This window comes from Mya arenaria, chromosome 9 (assembly GCF_026914265.1).
Source record: "Mya arenaria isolate MELC-2E11 chromosome 9, ASM2691426v1".
NCBI lineage: Eukaryota > Metazoa > Mollusca > Bivalvia > Myida > Myidae > Mya > Mya arenaria.
In genome coordinates this window covers 19,500,691-19,519,634 of record NC_069130.1, presented here as the reverse complement: position 1 = coordinate 19,519,634, position 18,944 = coordinate 19,500,691, and positions in this window count along the sequence as shown.

Genomic DNA, 18,944 nt, shown 5'->3' with positions numbered 1-18,944 from the left:
TTATGATATAGACATGCTTGTTCTGAATTAAACATATAGTGTTTATTGGCATGCCATGGCGGGCTAGTAGGCATAAGGGGGCTACACTGGTACTCAATTGTACATTACGTGTCATCGCCTTAGTAAGCACACAATATGAACGTACCAGGCACGAACTGAAACTATATTGACCTCATCCTACATTTGGTCGCTCTGATATACATACTTAAGCGATATATTAGTCATGTAATGAGCATCATGTGACATATGCCGACTGGTTATCGTCAAAATAAGCACATATGTAGTAGGGTCAAATCGGACCTAAACCTCACATAGTGGCCTCCTCCTTCTTGTTGTGGCTCCAGAAGATACCTTTAAAACCAGGTTTCACATAGTGAAACCTTGTTATCAGAATGACGAACGTCGTTGTTCGGGAAGGCGGCCGAACGGCCTGCCAGGCGCCAAACATACACACAACAAACATCAAATCAACTTAACTATAAATAACACAGGCTGAAGCTCTTCTGTCAATCATTAAAAAACAGGTTTCGTCTCACTGTGGCGTTTCTTGTGGTATTTGGCATACTGGTTGTCGCTCTCAGAGGAATATAGTGATATTCTAGACCTAAACAAACCGATTAGTGACCTTCGCCTTACGATTGTATACAAGTACAAAAATTCTGAACTGACAATAAAGTAATATCTGCCTACTGGCTGCCGTCTTTAAAGCAGACATCAGTGTTTTTACCTAAACAGGATATATTGGCCTCAACCTAAGAGTTGTGACACTACGAGTTGTCGCACTAGCGACAAACTAGTTCTGTAATGGACATTGTGACCTCCGCTGACTGATTGTCGCTCTCCATTTTAGGGACAGGAATTCTTTTAAATTTTTTCCTAGGAACCTAGGGACAAACATATTCGTAACTGAACGTTCATCGTCGTGATAATGAGTGATTAATGAGGTAGTATAGTTCAGATATAATGGCATATTTATACAATCTAAATATCAATTAGAATGTATATCTCGAGAAATCAGATCACTCCCTTAACCTGCTATCAAACAATGCTAAGAAGAGACTGGTCAACAACCTGTGAGGATATCTGGATAGGTAACTTCATTTTTAATATATAGATGCTTTTGCTGTCATTTTGATTGACATGTATAACGTTGTTTTAAGAAAGGATTATTATGACAAGTTATTCGTCCTTTATTTAAAAGGTTTTTCAACATACATTTATTCTGAACGATCACTCAACCAAAATGTTTGTAACGTGTTACTGACATTTTAATCTTAACGACTAAACATTTTTACGTGACCAATAATTTGCCAACACTATATTTGCCTAAAAATGTTAATTCATCCGAAATCAATCCGAAAGTTTAATTAGTTTCCAAAGGACTTAAATGTTTATAGTGACATTCGCTGACTGGTCACTGACACATAAAATATATATGATTGTACCGAACTGAACTGAACTGAATATATAGTGATCTTTGCCATGATTTGGCGCCCAAGTAGATTCATAAACGTCTCTACTTAGCCTGAGCTAAACATTATAACTGTTGTAGGCGATCTACAAAAAAAGAGTTTAACGAACTCTGTTTTGGACAAGGCATACTTATTTAATGATAATGCGAATATTTAGTACATGTGGAAATTAAGTGCCTTTAATCACATTTATATTTAAGATTGTTTCTTGAAACAAAAGATATAAACGTTATTTCGGTTTTAATGTTGTTTAAAGAATGATTTAAATTGTTGTTCATTTATGCCGTATGTATGTATGCATGCGCGCCCCCGATCGTTCAAACTGCATTAATGGACAGAAATCGCATATCACTAAGATGTCGTTACGTCACAAAATCTATGTTTATAAACTGATTATACCATAAAGAAACACATTGTTTCATGAAATCCGTTATTCATCGATCATCATTATCAAATCACTTTTTAATCCTTGGACAAAAAGTAGCAATATTGTCATGGTTATTGTGTTACAGCTGTAATCTTACGGTATTAATATACATGAAATGCAGCAGCCCGGTAATCTTAAACTCTAAATGTTGTTACAAGGTTATATTATGTTCGTATTGTCCTGATTTTTCTATCCTGTGATAGATCCCCTCGGAGATGGGATTCTGCGATGACCTTTATATTATGCAACCGACTAGTATGTTTTGCTTATTTCAGCGATAAATTTTAGTAATCTTAAATCAAAACTGCGCTTCAATGACGAGTGATATATTTGTATTCGTTTCTAGTTGTACACTTATGTATACATAATAGCATCATAACGGATGGTAACGGTATAATGAACATAACTTTATCGGCATATTCTAGCATGGTACATTCTACTGTTACTGACAATATATTTTCTGATCCTAAACGATACTTTACTTTTAGGCAAAGGTAAAATATTCATGTAATGCGTAGGCAATTAAAAAGGCAATTTACTTCTATGTCCTTTAATATAAAAATTGTGTTTACAATTCAGAGGAATAATGGATCAACAAAAACAAAAATTAACCGAAAATAAATAAGACAACAACGAATAACAAATGCGATTACAGTAAATATTAAAACCCGTATGCAGAACTGTATTCTTTTTAAACACAGTAAATTTCGGGCAATCTGGTAAAATAATATCATGTCTCCCAAAGGTCGCAGCGATGTTACCCAAAGGTCGGATTGTGTTAAACATAACGGACACTATATAAAATCATTTTCTTGAAAAAGCACTGTTGCTCTTCATATATTATGAGGAATAAATGTCGCATGTGTCAGGTTCAAAGCGGGGGAGGGCAACTACTTCAATTTCAAACATGCAATTTATTCATTTTTTTGTAAGAATGTTTACTATATAGTGACAAAAATACCTGTGTATAACAATACATGACAGCCTAAAGCGTACAGTCGATATTATTTATAATGTTATGTGAAGTGACAAGAATGTGACCTCATCCTACAGTTGTGGTCCAAGTAGGCAGATAACAGGTCAAATCAAGTTATAAGTTGTGCATAAAGTGACTCCGGTTTCTGGTTGATGCCATAATATATACCTAATAGGGAAAATAATGTCCCGAACCGATCATTTAATGTACTTTGCCATGACAACGCGGCAAAGTAGTCAAAATATGGGGACAAACTGGTACTCAGCTGTACATAAAGTGTCATCGCCCAATAAGCACATACTAGGAACATACGAGGTATGACCTTAGGCTATTTATGCGATGTTGGGAGCGGTAAAATATTTAAAAAAAATATGCTCTTTCGTTGAACAATCTCTGTCTATACAATTCATGATTTTCTAAAGTGGACACTCGAGCCTCTTATAACGTTACATCGTGTGACAACAAAGTACTGTTTGTGGTTCAAGAGAGCACATAATAGAAACAAAGTGGCATATCACCTGACTCTATATTGATCTCCGCCTACTGGTTGTCGTCCTGATATAAATATTATAGCGATAAATAGGTCTTGAAAGGAGCCTCAAGTCACCTCTGCTTTCTTGTGTTTGCCTAGTAGACACATATTAGGGACATAATAGGCACGAAGTGAACAGATTATGATTTATGTACATTATCTGAACATATAGTGACCTCTTTCTACTGATTGTCATGTCATGTCATGCGAGTTTTGACAGCCAATGTAATTGGCCCATTTTCCAAATCCTTATAAGGCGAGTTTTGTAGCCAATCAAAACGGAGGAAACTCATATAAGCCGAGTTGTGTTGATATTGGCAGAGTTTGGTCGATACGGAGCGAGTTCTGGAATGTATTGTCTTCATTTATCTGGTATTGGTACCGCAAATGTCTATAGTAATAGTTGATTAATAATCATATATATGCATGCCTTGTTACAATGTTATAGAATAATATAAAGAAAATCCCCATTTATGATATAATGTTATTAATTAGGTGATATCATAGTGGCCTAGTTATTTGTCTGAGGTTAGCTGTATTTGCCTGAGCCCGAAAGGACGAAGGCATATACATCTGACCGCGGACAAATAACTGGACCATTATCTTATAACTTACCAATTCACATTGAAGCCATATTTATCCCTTTTTCATTCATGGTGTCTGCTTATCTAGAATTGACTTTGCTGATTTTTACATGCATCTTCAAAGTGACATTGCAAATACTCTGTACATTAATGATTATAAGGAAGCATTTCTTTTCATCTTAATTTCGTAAATCGTTAGCCAAACGTCAAATGTTTTACCGTCGTCGTCCATGTTGTCGGTGTGCACAAAATATTCGTAAAATACAAGTGTAATATCAAACCGTACAAAGTGGTTCAATCATTCATTAGGTTCAAGTATTCAAAATAAGTTAATACGATGCACGCAATTTTCAAAACAGTCAAAAAACGGAAAACAAAATGGCTGTTTTAAAAATGATTTCCAGCATATTTCTCATAATAGACGAGTTTTGAAAGCCAATGAAAATGACCCATTCCTCAAGTCCTATATTAGGCGAGTTTTGTAGCCAATCAAAACGGAGGAAACTAATATTGACCTAGTTTTGTTGATACTGGCCGATTATAGTTGAATTGTCTTCAATTGTCTGGTAATGGTACCGCGTTTTCTCTGTATCTCGTCAAATACGTAATAGTTGATTAATAACAACATATTCTAATAAGTGACTTCTATTGTGACGACGGTCGGCTAAAGTCACTATGTGTTCGCTCGGACAAGTATGCTTATTTTTAATGGTGACAATCAGTAAGCGGAGGTTATTATTTTCAGTTCAGAACTATTATGTCGCTATCATTTGCCTACTTGTGCGACAACCAGTAGGCGGAGGGCACTTTTTCCTGTTCAGGACTTCAGTGTCGCGTTTAAGTGCATTATAGGACGGTAACAAGAAAGCAAAGATCGCTTTATGTTCATTTCAGGATTTATATGTCTTTATTATGTTAATTTACATTATGAATGCATGCATGTGCTTTAATTTTGATTTACATATATTTCAAATAAAACAAGTATAATCACAAGTTATTTGTTATTAATTAAACACTGATTCGACATAATTATATACTGAACTATCACTCAACTAACATTCATAACGGTGTTAAGGTGTTGCCGACGATGCACATCTTCACGACTTTATGTTTTATGTCACCAATAAATCGCGAATGCTGTTTTGTCTATAAATTGTTTGTTCGACATATCGTTAATCCTTATTTCGACTAAGGATTAACGCTGTATAAATGTGTATTGGCATCGGCTTACCGTTATTGCCCTAGAAGAAACAAACCCGAGACATGCTAGTACAAATCTGAACTGAACTGAACATAAATGGTTATACGCCATGAACTGGCAGCAAAGAATTCTCATAAAACGGACATGGTAAACATCCACTAAACATTAAGTGCTGTAGGCAATCTATATCATTCGAGTTTAAAAGGGATTGTCTCACAGATGAAAAAATAGCGAAAAAAAAATAAAATTGTCGAAAAATGACATAAACTTGGCATCGATGTGTACAATGCATTTGGAAAAATTAGACCTTTGGGTAACATCGTTGTGACCTTTGGGAGACATTGAAACTTTTCACCAGAAGGTCATATCTTCTTTCGACCTATAGTCATTGTGTGTTTAATAATAAGATGTTATATTGCGTACGTCTTTTTATCTACTAATTATGTTATACCAGTTATTATTTGATAAATATGTTTGAGTTTTGTTTTGTTTTAGAACCAACGTTCTGATCAAGTGACTACACGCGCTTTGATTCGGATGGAGAAATAAAATTTGCTTTTTTAACTTCCTAGACATTACACCTAATTCATTTTTTAATAAGGAATTGATAATTAAGTATCGTTTGTGGTTACAAACATATTGGGTTGGTAGTCAGGAAACTATTTATATATTCCTTTTTTATAGGTTTTTACACTGATAGCCAGAAAAAGTCTCATAGTATTTTAGTTCATTTAACATTCATCAACTGTTATTATGCTATTATTTATAAAAAATACTACAGCATAAATGAATAATTGGGATCGTATACCAAATATCTTGCTCTTCTTTGAAGCGCACTTAAGATTTGGAGTTACTTGTTTGGCCTAAAAGAGTCAAAACTTACATAAAAACTATATCACGGTCATCGCAGAACCTCCCATCCGGCGGAATTCGAGCCAGCATTTAAAATTTAGATAACCGCGCTGCTGTATTTAAACTATATTATTATGTTGAATTTTATTAGAGAACTGCTTTGACATAATTACACCGTGAATGTGCCTTGTTTTAGCCCGATGATTAAAAGGGATTCGATGATTGTAAAGTAGTGTAGAGTATTAATGATAGATCCAGATTTTCACGATAAATTCTCGGCAATTTTTATTTGCATGATTTTATTCAGTTTTTGTAATAGATTAGGAATGGGAGTTGATAAAATAATGTTGTTTTTGAATGGTTGATTTAGTTATGTTCAACATATATTTTGTGACGTCACGATTAGGATTCGACTGTTTTATTTTTTATTCACAAACATGTGATATTGATCTATGTTTGCCCTCTTAGTGAAAAGGGAATATCTCCTAATTCTGTCATTTTACGCAGTATGTATGATCGTTAGCGTACCTACATACGAGCCTACATCCTGTTTAAACGTACAGTAATGTAATAATTCTTAAACGACTTCGGTGGTCTCTAAATAGTTGTCAAAATGGCGGTCCCTTGTAGATGCGTGTGTGCGTAAGTGTGTAAGTGCTTGTGTAAGTGTGTCCGTTCGGCTTGTCAAGACTGTAAGTTGAATATGCATAAAGGATCACCATGGCGAGGCGGCGTGCCGCACATAGTATTTTAACCATGTACCTCAAAGATCAAGGTCAGTTGTTAATTGTCAGAGTACTGTTAAAATAGTGATCTATAATGAAGCTTATTCGGGCAGTATCTTAACCATGCAATATATAATTTTCAAAAAAACGGAAAGTTCAAAATTTATGAATAAACGTGTCGCAGGTCCGTGTATGTACGCGTTGACGTCCGTCATTTCTACACTACCTTTGCCAGGATGTATATTTGTACATCAATTTTCAAATAGAACCAACTGTACGTTCCAGTAATGAAAGTAAAGTTTTGTTTTTCGCATATAGCATTTTTGTCGCAACTCACTTCAAATGTAACAAATATCGGCCGTTAATGCCATACCTTCAACATATGTTCCAACTTTCTCAAAAACACATCGAAGGGCATAAAAGGGCGTGGAAAAAACAACAACAATTAGGATAAACGAAAGGGCACACTGATGTGACATAAGTGACAGACAACTGCAACATCTAAAACATTGTGACAAATAAAGCAAATAGCGGTCACTTAGTAGTCACTTACATAGGGTTTAAAAGGCCTATGCTAAACAAAAATTGACATCCATATACTGGAGGTCGATCTATTAGGCACATAATAGGGGCAAACAAGACCTGAACTGAATATATAGTTACCACTTCCTATGCTTTATCGCCCTGGTAGGCACAAATAGGTATAAACATATTGGGCATTATCAACAAACATTTTTAGACAGGTCACTGTGACTCGTTTATTAATGAAAGAGCATGTCGCATATGGCATTTTTAAATGTGGGTGGGCGAATATGTCATATCTTATACAAGAAATATAGTCATTTTTTTTATTTTGTGTTATCTATTGATAGAAAAATCTTAGTCGATCAAGGCATACTATCCTAAAGTGGACACTCGAGTGGATTGATTATATAATGTTGTAAATGTTTTGTTGTCTATAATGTTCGTTAATACTGATAAAAATATCTAATGTATAACGAAGCATCTATGCTAAAGTGGACACTCGAGTGGTTATATAATTTTTATTTTATTAATGTTTTGTTGTTTTATGTCATGTCGCCAGAGTATTGGATAACATAACGTTGTAAAATCGTTATGAACCAGTTTATAGCCATGTCTTTCAGGCAGAATACTATTCAAAGGATATAAAATCCTCGTGTCAAATAAAGCATGATATACAAAATTAGACATTCGAGTGTTTACATAATGAGCGTAGTGACTAAAACCTTCTGGTAATCGCCAAGTAGGTACCTATTAGGGACATAATGTGCCTAAGGTGAAAATTCATGTGACCTCTGCCTACTAGTTGTCGACTTAGTAAGCACATTTTAAGGACAGACTGGGCCTGATTTTAACATGGTGACATTCGCCGTTTGGTTATCGACCTAGTAGGTGCATAATAGGAACATAATGAGCCTCAGCCGAGACACAAAATGACCTCCGTCTACTGGGTGATGCCCAAAAAGGCAAATATCTTAAACCATAGCATATTGGTTGTCGCCCGAGTAGGAACATAATAGCGACATTCTATGCCTGAATAGAAGACAGGGACACCTCAGCCAACTGGTTGTCAAAGTTTTGGAATCATAAAAAGGACATTTTCAGTCTTGAACAAAACATGTGCGAGTCTTTACCTTAAAAAAAACTTTAATAAACAAGTGGTCTTCACCATGACCTGGCGCCCTATTAAAACATGCCCTGAGTCTGAGCATATAATGACCTCATACTTCTGAGTATTGCCATAGTTTACTCATTAATAGGGAGTAACGAGACATGCACTGGGCATAAAGTAACCTCAGACTAGTAGAAATCATAAATGAGACGTACTTTATGCAGTGACCTCCGCATGACCTAGTGCAGTAGCGGGCATTAATAAGGTTATCAACCAGGCTCAAACGTTCGCATGCCATCTATATTATTGGAACATACTGGGCCTGAGTAAACGTATAATGGCCTACACGTACCGATTGTCGCCCTCATGTGCACATCTAGTGAATCAGCCTTCTGGTTGTCTCCCTGGTTGGCACAAAATAAAGACATACCAGACCTGATTTGATCACATAATAATTGACCGCCGCCTACTGGTTGTCGCCCAGGTAGGCATTCAATAAGGACATATGAGTACTGAGCTGAACAAACAATTATATCCGCCTACTTGTTACCCCGCTAAAAGACACAGTATAGGGAATATACTAGGCTTGAACTAAACAGATTGTTGAGAAGAAATATAGTTGGAACATACTTGGTTGAACTGATCGTAGATCCTGGTTATGCCTGACGCCCTAGCATATGCATAAAAGAGACTTACTAGTCCTAAACTGAATGTATGGTGACTTCCGGCATGACCTTGGACCATAGCTTATACTAAACCTAATCTGAACATATGGTGACCGCTGCTTATTGGTTGTTGTCCTAGTTTACACATATAAGGGAAATACTAGACATGAAGTGCATGTACTTAGGCCATAACCCGGGGCCTTTGTTGGCACATATAAGGGACATAAATAACCTGGGCAGAAGGCTGGAAATATAGTAACCTCCTCCAGCTGGTAGTCCACCCATTAGGCACATGTTATGAGAGTATTAAGCTTGAGGTGAACCTTTGAAGATCCACCGCCTGCTTGTTGTCGATCTAATACTAGTAAGCACATAACAGGGACCATACTAGTCATGAGTTTAAAATATAGTTACCTAAAAAAACTAATTGTCGACCTTTTAGTTACATACTAGAGACGAGACCTTATGTGAACTAAGCTATGTGTTCTTTACATTTTGTTTCGAAATTATATACCAATTGAATGGATTACATGGAACTTCGAATTATTTTTGTAGCCGCGTACCATATAAGACGTTTTTGATTATCTATACAGTCGAACCCCGTTGGAATGACATTTTCACTAACAGATGTAGAGCAACATTAAGGAAATACTTCAAAAAATGCTTGTAAATAATGTCAAAAGTATTTTGACAAATACAACCTTTGGGTAGCATCGTTGCGACCTTTGGGAGACATTGACAATTTTCACCAGAAGGTCATTTCTTCTTCTCGCTAATATAATTGCTAACGTTTTTTATGTAATATGTTTTATTATCCCGGTTGTTATTTGAACAATATATTTGAGTTTTGTTTTGTTTTTGAACCAACGTTCTGATGAAGAGGCTACACGCGTTTTCATTCGGACGGTGAATTGATTTTTACTTTATTAATTTCCTAGACATCGCACCTTATTAATTCTTTACTTTGGACTTTAAAATGAGCCATCGTTTATTGCAACAAACAAATACGAATTACATGGTACTTCAAATAAAATTTCTTTGACGCGTACCAAATAAGACGTGTTCAATTATCTATACAATCGAAACCCGTTGGCTCGATATATCAGGGACTGGCATTAATAACTCGAGCCTCGCGAATATTGAGCCAAGCGGTATTGCGTATTGTATGTGTATATTTATACGTTAAATAAAGACTTGTTAACCTCGTTTGTTGTTTGCTACGTTATCTCCTAAAGAGTAACTATTACCGTGTGCATATTGTGCAGTTCACAATATAACACATTTAATAATATGAAATAATTTGAAATTTATTTAAGCAAAACAATTATATAAACCCATCCATAGAAAACATAAACAACTAATCTTGATACTAAGTTAGTAGGAATACGTGCGAATAGCTTAGGTTGTCCTCTCAAGATTGCTCACCATTTGACAGATGTATTAATTCTTTCATTTGGAGAAACCTTCAGCGCAATAATTTTATCTGATGACGCCTGATCAAAACAAAATCAGATTTATACCTGTACTGACATTACTTTTAAAACGCACATTAGATGAGTTTGGACATACATACATAAATGTCACATAAGGCAAATGTTACAAAAGTTGAATTGGAGATGTTAATCCAACGTATTTATGATCAATGCGTACTTTGTTGGTTTCAAGATGTTAATAATAGTAAAAAGCTAGAAACGTATGTACTTACGAAAATAATTGTTGTATGTGAACCCAATCTTAACTATATTAATATAATCAAACATAGAATAGCATTTTCACGATTCAGGTGTTCTTAACATAAACTTATAAACTTGATTAAGCTAGTTACAGAGGCATCGATAGAGCAGAAAGACTGTGTACAACGTAAAATATATATGTACTGTCGAAACTGAATATCATGATCTGCTAGTGTGTCCATACTATAGATATCTGAGATCTTTATGTTTATCAAGATATTATTGTTCTTGGCCAACTTTACAATTTTACATGAATTAAAATATTTAATGAATAGTTATCAATTATGTACGCTACATAAACTTGCAAACTGTATATATCTTGCATGTGACCAACGTAATAATTTAGTTGTAAATATGTACACGTTATTGTTACCAACAAATGAACTAGAACAACAAGTTTTACAGTTTTAAAAGATAATCCATCAATATATAAGTCAAAACCAGAATTCAAACCAACATTTAGACACTAAAACGTCTCATTCTATTAAACTAACACAGTGGGCGATTTGTTAAACACGAAATCCTCGTGCACGTTCTTATCAATAAAATATTTATGTCAAATTTGTTCTTATACATGTATTCAACAATATTCAAACCCTATATTTTCATCAGGCACGTTATTTACAAACTTAAATTATTATTGTGTAAATGGAAAAGTTAATGATAACTTAGATTTAACTTGTTCATAGTTTAGATATTTAACAACATACTTTTCTTATGATTAATAGTTACATTTGTGTTTGTATATGAATTACTTGCTAACCGTCTTTAAAGTATGTTATGTTTAATAGCAATGACATTTTTATGTTTATGCTAATAAAACTTAAACTTGACTCTGACATACTTTTAACATCTGTATTCGTACCAGCTAAAGACATAAATTACAGTGAAAGAATGTTTGCTCAAACTGTTAAACCATTTAAATCTGATAATGATTATAATACCAATCAAGCAAATATAATCAATCGGCTTAGCAAAGCAAACAAGTCAAGGTGTGAAAACTGTCATCGAGTAATACACACAAAACAAAATGTTAAATGTTTACTAGAGACCGGAAAATGACATCCAGCGTTGAGAAATATTTAACCTCAAAAAACCAAGCTAATCGATCTAATTGTATATGAACATATTGAAAAAACAAATACCTTAAATCTTGTTCGAGCTAAAGAGGATATCGAACCTTGCGATACCGAGACACCGAGTTTCGACTGTAATTCATTGGCATCAGTGGCCGATCTGCCGACATGAAAACCTATCATATTTATCATTTTGTCACTTCCGATTGCACTTAAGTTTGGGTCGCAATTTTTACACCTTACTTAATATATTGCTTAACGCTATGCTTCTATACCTTTTATACTCACTCGCGTTACCACGCGTTCTTTTCTGTAATATATTGGTGTTATTATTACCCTCTCTCAATGACTCCGGGTATTCTGCGTTATTTAACATTATGTTTTACAATTTGAGCAAAATTGGCTGAACTCATTTCAAATGAATTCATAGAAAAAAACGCCATTAACATATTGTTGCCGGAGCACTTTCGCTATAGAAGATATAACATTCTTAAATTCTGATTCCAAGATTATCCCATCTAACGACTCATAGGCCTTAAAAGGCACATAGAATTCGTTTTCATTATTCGCAGCACCAACAGTTTTTTAAAATGCTTATACAACTCATCTATAGATAAGCCTTCTGAGATGGGTATTCTTTTCTTGTACTGAGTTTTCATTTTTTTCCAGACTGTTTTGTTTTTGTTATTGCCATGTTAGCAATTCTACACCCTCATTCTATGTTATTATTATTATTATTATTATTATTATTATTATTATTATTATTATTATTATTATTATTATTATTATTATTATTAAACGCGGTCAATCGTTACTGTGCGACTGTAGTAAATTTAAGAATGAATTACGTTTATCGTTATCCCACGCAATGTGTATACTGGGGATGTCCAATTGATCAAGTAATTGAATTCCTGTTTGTAAACAAATACCGTATATAATTATTGTTATTGCCGAGTGGTATTAGAAATGTGTGGAAGGAAGTATTTCAAAGTTGCTCAAAAGAGAGAAATATCGATAGTTAATGATACAATAATCTACCGGGTTTTATGGAAAGTAAAGTCGCTTATTTTACTATCCTTACTAGTAACTTTTTCCCTGGTTGTCTAAACATTTATCTTTACTTATTATGTTAGGAACATTCGTCAACATTTCTTCGAATTGCTCGTTGTCTATATTATTGTCAAAACGTAAGAAGCCAATTTCATCCGCCATGCGGCCGTTTTAAAGTAATCTTGCATAAGCGTACACATAACGGTAGGGACAATTTAAGAGAAGGATTATGCAATAAAAGTATTTAAAGATAACCTTCCTTATACAGTTACGGCTTCATCATCATTCATTCCTATAAACAGGCTTTGCGTTTTGAAAACCTTGCAAATCGGGACATTGAATGATAAGATAAAACATATAATCATAACATTTTTAACTGAAATATTATCAATCAAAATAGTTAATTGAAACTTGTCAGCGTTATCGCGCCTATTTGACTGTCAGGTTGTTAAACGTGTATTTCGCGTGTCGTCTCCATGGTATTATTATATCAAGCTCAGTGGATACACTTATGTGTGTTGCCTTTATGTCTTAAATATAAAGATTTTATTAGATCGTGATATTTGATAATTTTGATAATATAATATTAAGTCGAAGTCAAAGTCAATATAGAAAATCAAGTGTTTAGTTTAGGAGATCATTTTTTTGTTATGCTCTAAGACATAATGGCCATTGTAGGTAGAAATGAACATAATGCATGTATGCTAAACGTAATACCCCCACAATAATTTTTCATAAACAGATGTAGAGCAACAGTATGGAAATACTAATAAATGCTAATAAATAGTTTCCAAAGCATTGGAATAATCCGACCTTTGGGAAACATCGTTGCGACCATTGGGAGACATTGAAAATTTTCATCAGAAGGTCATATCTTCTTTCGACTAATAGTCATAGTCATATCCCAGTTATTATTTGAAAAATATGTTAGGTTTCTTTCGACTAATAGGCATGATGTGTTTAAAGGGACTGTCTCACAGATGAAAAAAATAGCGAAAAAAAAATAAAACTGTCGAAAAATAACATAAATTTGGCATCGATGTGTACAATGCATTGAAACTTAATTATTGAAGTAGCACATAGTTAACAATTAATTCAAAGTTAGCAGTTATTTCGTATTTTTCCATTAAAAACATACTGGGCCTGAGTAAACATATATTGGCCTGCTTGTACCGGTTGTGCCCTCATGTGCACATCTAGTGAATCAGCCTACTAGTTGTCTCCCTGTTCGGTACAAATAAAGACAAACCAGACCTGATTTGATCACATATTAATTAATGACAGCCGCCTACTGGTTGTCGTCCAGGTAGGCTTTCAATAAGGACATATGCGTCCTGAACTGAACAAAGAATGATATCCGCCTACTTGTTACCGCGCTAGAAGACACAGTATAGGGATATACTAGGCTTGAAATAAACAGATTGTTGAAAATAAATATAGTTATTACTAGATACTAGGTTGAACTGATCACACAGTGTCATCCTCGTTATGCCTGACGCCCTAGCATATGCATAAATGAAACTTACTAGTCCTAAACTGAATGTATAGTTGCTGCCGGAATGACCTTGGATCCTAGCTTATACTAAGCCTAATCTGAACGTATGGTGACCGCCGCCTATTGGTTGTCGTCCTAGTTTACACAAAGAAGGGAAATACTAGACATGAAGTGCATGTACTTAGGCCATAACCCGGGGCCTTTGTTGGCACATATTAGGGACACAAATAACCTGGGCAGAAGGCTGGAAATATAGTAACCTCCTCCAGCTGGTAGTCCACCCATTAGGCACATGTTATGAGCATATTAAGCTTGAGGTGAACCTTTTAAGACCACAGCCTGCTAGTTGTCGACCTTGTTCTAAAAGCACATAACAGGGACCATACTAGTCATGAGTTTAACACATAGTCACCTGTACAAACTAATTATAGGCATTTTAGGTACATACTAGGGACGAGACCTTATGTGAGCTAAGCTATGTGTTCTTTACGTTTTGTTTTGAAATTATATACCAATTGAATGGATTACATGGAACTTCAAATTATTTTCTTTGCCGCGAACCAAATAAGACGTGTTCAATTATCTATACAATCGAACCCCGTTGGCATGACATTTTCATTAACAGTTGTAGAGCAATATTAAGGAAATACTCAAAAACTGCTTGTAAATAATGTCAAAAGTATTTTGAAAATACAACCTTTGGGTAACATAGTTGCGACCTTTGGGAGACATTGAAAGTTTTCACCAGAAGGTCATATCTTCTTTCGACTAATAATCATGGCGTGTTTTATAATAAGATACTATTGCGAACGTCTTTTTATCTAATATGTTATGTTATCCCATTTATTAGTAAAAATGTTTAGGTTTCTTTCGACTAATAGGCATGATGTGTTTAAAGGGACTGTCTCACAGATGAAAAAATAGCGAAAAAAATAAAATTGTCGAAAAATGACATAAACTTGGCATCGATGTGTATAATGCGTATAATGCATTGAAACTTAATGAAGTAGCACATAGAGTTCGAACCCGGGTCCCGACACCTTTCATTTTGGTATTTTTTTACAATTTTGACAATAAAGCGTAACACATTTCTATTAAATAATTGTCCTGAGATTCGTTACAAAAAAAAAATTGGTGACAATCTGTTATGACCTAATAATAAAGTATCGTTTATGGTTACAAACATATGGGGTTGGTAGTCAGGATGAACTATTCATATATTCATTTTTATAGGTTTTTACACTGATAGCCAGAAAAAAGTGCCATAGTAGTTCTGTTCATTAAACGTTAATCAACAGTTATGATGCTATTATTTATAAATATTAATATAGTATAAATAAATAATTGGAATGGTATACCAAATATCTTGCTGTTCTTTAAAGCGCACTTAAGATTTGAAATTACTTGAAAGGCTTGGATAGTCATAACTTACATAATCATATAGAACAAAACAGAACAGAAAGGAATGTGTATTTAAATAAATAAATCATCATTATAAACACAGAATGAAAAAGTAGCATGCATGTAATAAATAAATAAGTAATGCCTATGGATTATTTGGTAACTATACCAACAATACATATGGTATACACAAAACTAACATATTTAACAGCAATATAATGTGAGAATGTCTTTTAAGATATCATGTATTTACGTATCTTATCTTAAAAGCCTAAATACAAAAAAACGCTAATTTTATTAACATAGTTTTTTTCCAGAATTTAGTTATGATATAGATTTTATCATACTTGGATTTCTAACATAATATCTAGGAATATAGGTCTGTCGGATTTCATTATACATTGGGTAAGCAAAAACAAAATGGAACTCGTCTTCTATATCGTTTAGATGGCACAGTGTGCACTTTCTGTCTTTTCTAGGTATATTTTTATAAAAAAATATTTCACGGTCATCGCAGAAACTCCCATCCGGCGGAATTCGAGCCAGCATTAAGAAATTTAGCTAACCGCGCTGCTGTATTTAAACTATACTATTATGTTAAATTTCATTAGAGAACTGCTTTGACACAATTACACCGAGTACCTCGTCTTAGCCCAAGGAATTAAAAGTGATTTGAGGATTGTAAAGTATTGTAGAGTATAAATAATAGCTCTAGATTTTCACGATAAAGTCTCGGCGATTTCTTTGCATGGTTTTATTCATTTTTTGAATGGGAGTTCATTAAATAATGTTGTTTCTGAATGGTTGATTTAGTTTTGTTCAACAATGATTTTGTGACGTCACGATTTGGATTCGACTGATTTAGTTTTTATTCACACACATGTAGTATTGATCTTTGTTTGCCTTCTTAGTACCTCAAATATCAGTGGTTATTTGTTAACGGATCGTTGGAATATTTTATCTACACTGAACCTTATCCGGGCTGTATAATTCTTTACCATGCAATATAAGATTTTCAAAAAAGGAAAGTTCAAAATTAATGAGTAGGCTTGTCGCTGGTTTATCTACTTGTTTTACTTGTTATGTACATCCGATCAGAACCAAGTACCGGCTGTCTTGACGTCATCATTTTTAAGATAGAAACAAATGTACATTCCAGTAAAGAAAATAGAGTTTTGCTACTCATATGTAGCACCAATAAATGTCAACCTGTCGTATTTATCGCAACTGATTCCAAATATTACAAACATCGGCAGCTTTTGTCATACCGTCATCAAATGTTTTAATTGTCTTGAAAGAGTCGATATACAACGAAGGGCATAAACTGACGTGGACATTTTTACAATGATTAGGTCCAAACGAAAGGCACCATGGTGTGCTATATGTGAAAAAACAGGCGCAATTTCTAAAACATTGTGACATATGCGGTAGATGAAACATTTCAGGGTGATATATCACATACAATAAATAAACGACATACACCTATACAGTCCTCCATTTGTTGACTTTATGCTCAAATATCAAAAACGTCTGTCACGTTTTTCAAACAGAGATATGATCAGACAGTGCGATCTTGTTTATCTTTTTTCTCAAATTTGTTAAATTTACGTCTAAAAGAGCAATGGTTCGGGGGTTACGTGGAACATTTTTTGCTTTTGTTTTACCTTCTGTCCACATATATTTGAAAACAAAAAATAATTATTCACATTCCATGGTAGCATGTAAATGGATATCAAATGCAACCTTTCACCAGATATATGTTAGCCAGTTATTGTATACACAAGTATATTATCTTTACCTGTTTGAAATTAAATAAGAGTTTTTGTTTTAAATACTTATTCAGAACGCTTAGTAACATACCTTTTAGCGAGCGTTTTAAGATCGTAAAAATATTTTTTGCGCGCATTAATATTGCTTTAATCAAAATTCTAGCTTTTTTGTATGAACACTTTTATGTTTTTCAATGCCCTTTCACCTGATCTCCAATTTTTCAAAAGTTTTTCTTTGCGGTGGTCTGCGGTGGACATTTAAATAAAATAATAGGGTTTGTGATGATACTGCTGATTACCTTGGAATGTTTAATGATCTTACAAGTATCAAGATTATAAACTTAGTTTTCACAAAATGATCATTTATAGAAATACCGAAGACTAAACCAATATATTTTTTGGTTAAACGAGAAATGTAAATCACATTAAAATGAAGTTGTTTTCAGACAACATTAACAATAAATTTAAAAGAAGATGGATTAATTGAACAAAAAGTTATAAATCTTATTACGTATTTTAATTCTGAGAAAAGGTTGTTGTGCACATATCTTGAATATCTGAAATACGATCTGTCTTAAACAAATTACATTTCAATCGACGCATTAAATAAACAAGAACAGCAGTACGAGTAAGTCAAGAATTGTGTTAATGAAAAGTCTGTGAACCTGGGAACTGTTCATTCATAATCGATGGATATCAGAAAACTGCATTGTCAATTATCAAAACGTATTGGTCCTGTAAACACTGATAATTTAAAAACATTACAGTGACCTTTGATACTTTTCACTTTCAGAAGTTCAACTTCTAGTTTTGTTTCTAAACACTGAACCTGGTATTTGTTAAGCTCGAACCATTCATCATCTTTACTCAAAACATACTTTAAAACGATCAGACCAAATGCACGTATCACATATTCAATTATGAATCTTTACAACCTTATATAATGCCTAGTGTGACTGTTTACAGTAATTCCAGTTATCCGCAGTTTTTCTTTATTTTTCTTCAATTTATAATTTCTTTCATGTGAACGGCTATTAAAACAATAGAGTTTGAAAACAACCATGGCAAAAGAAGAACAAGGCTATGACGAACAGATTATAACAAAAGTACATGCAAAATAAAGATGTAATAAACACAGACTGTATAAGATTCAATTACCATCAATTGTACTTTGTTGCCGATGTTAAGTTTTGAAAAGTGAAATTGACATAAAAGGAATGCATAGGCACTATACGATCGGTTTTGTTAAAATCGCAAGTTTATTCTATATTGTGTTTTGTTTATGAAATAGTTGTATCACCATCTTAAACCAAAAAATAAAACGAGCCTGTCAATCATTTTGAAAGTTTGTGT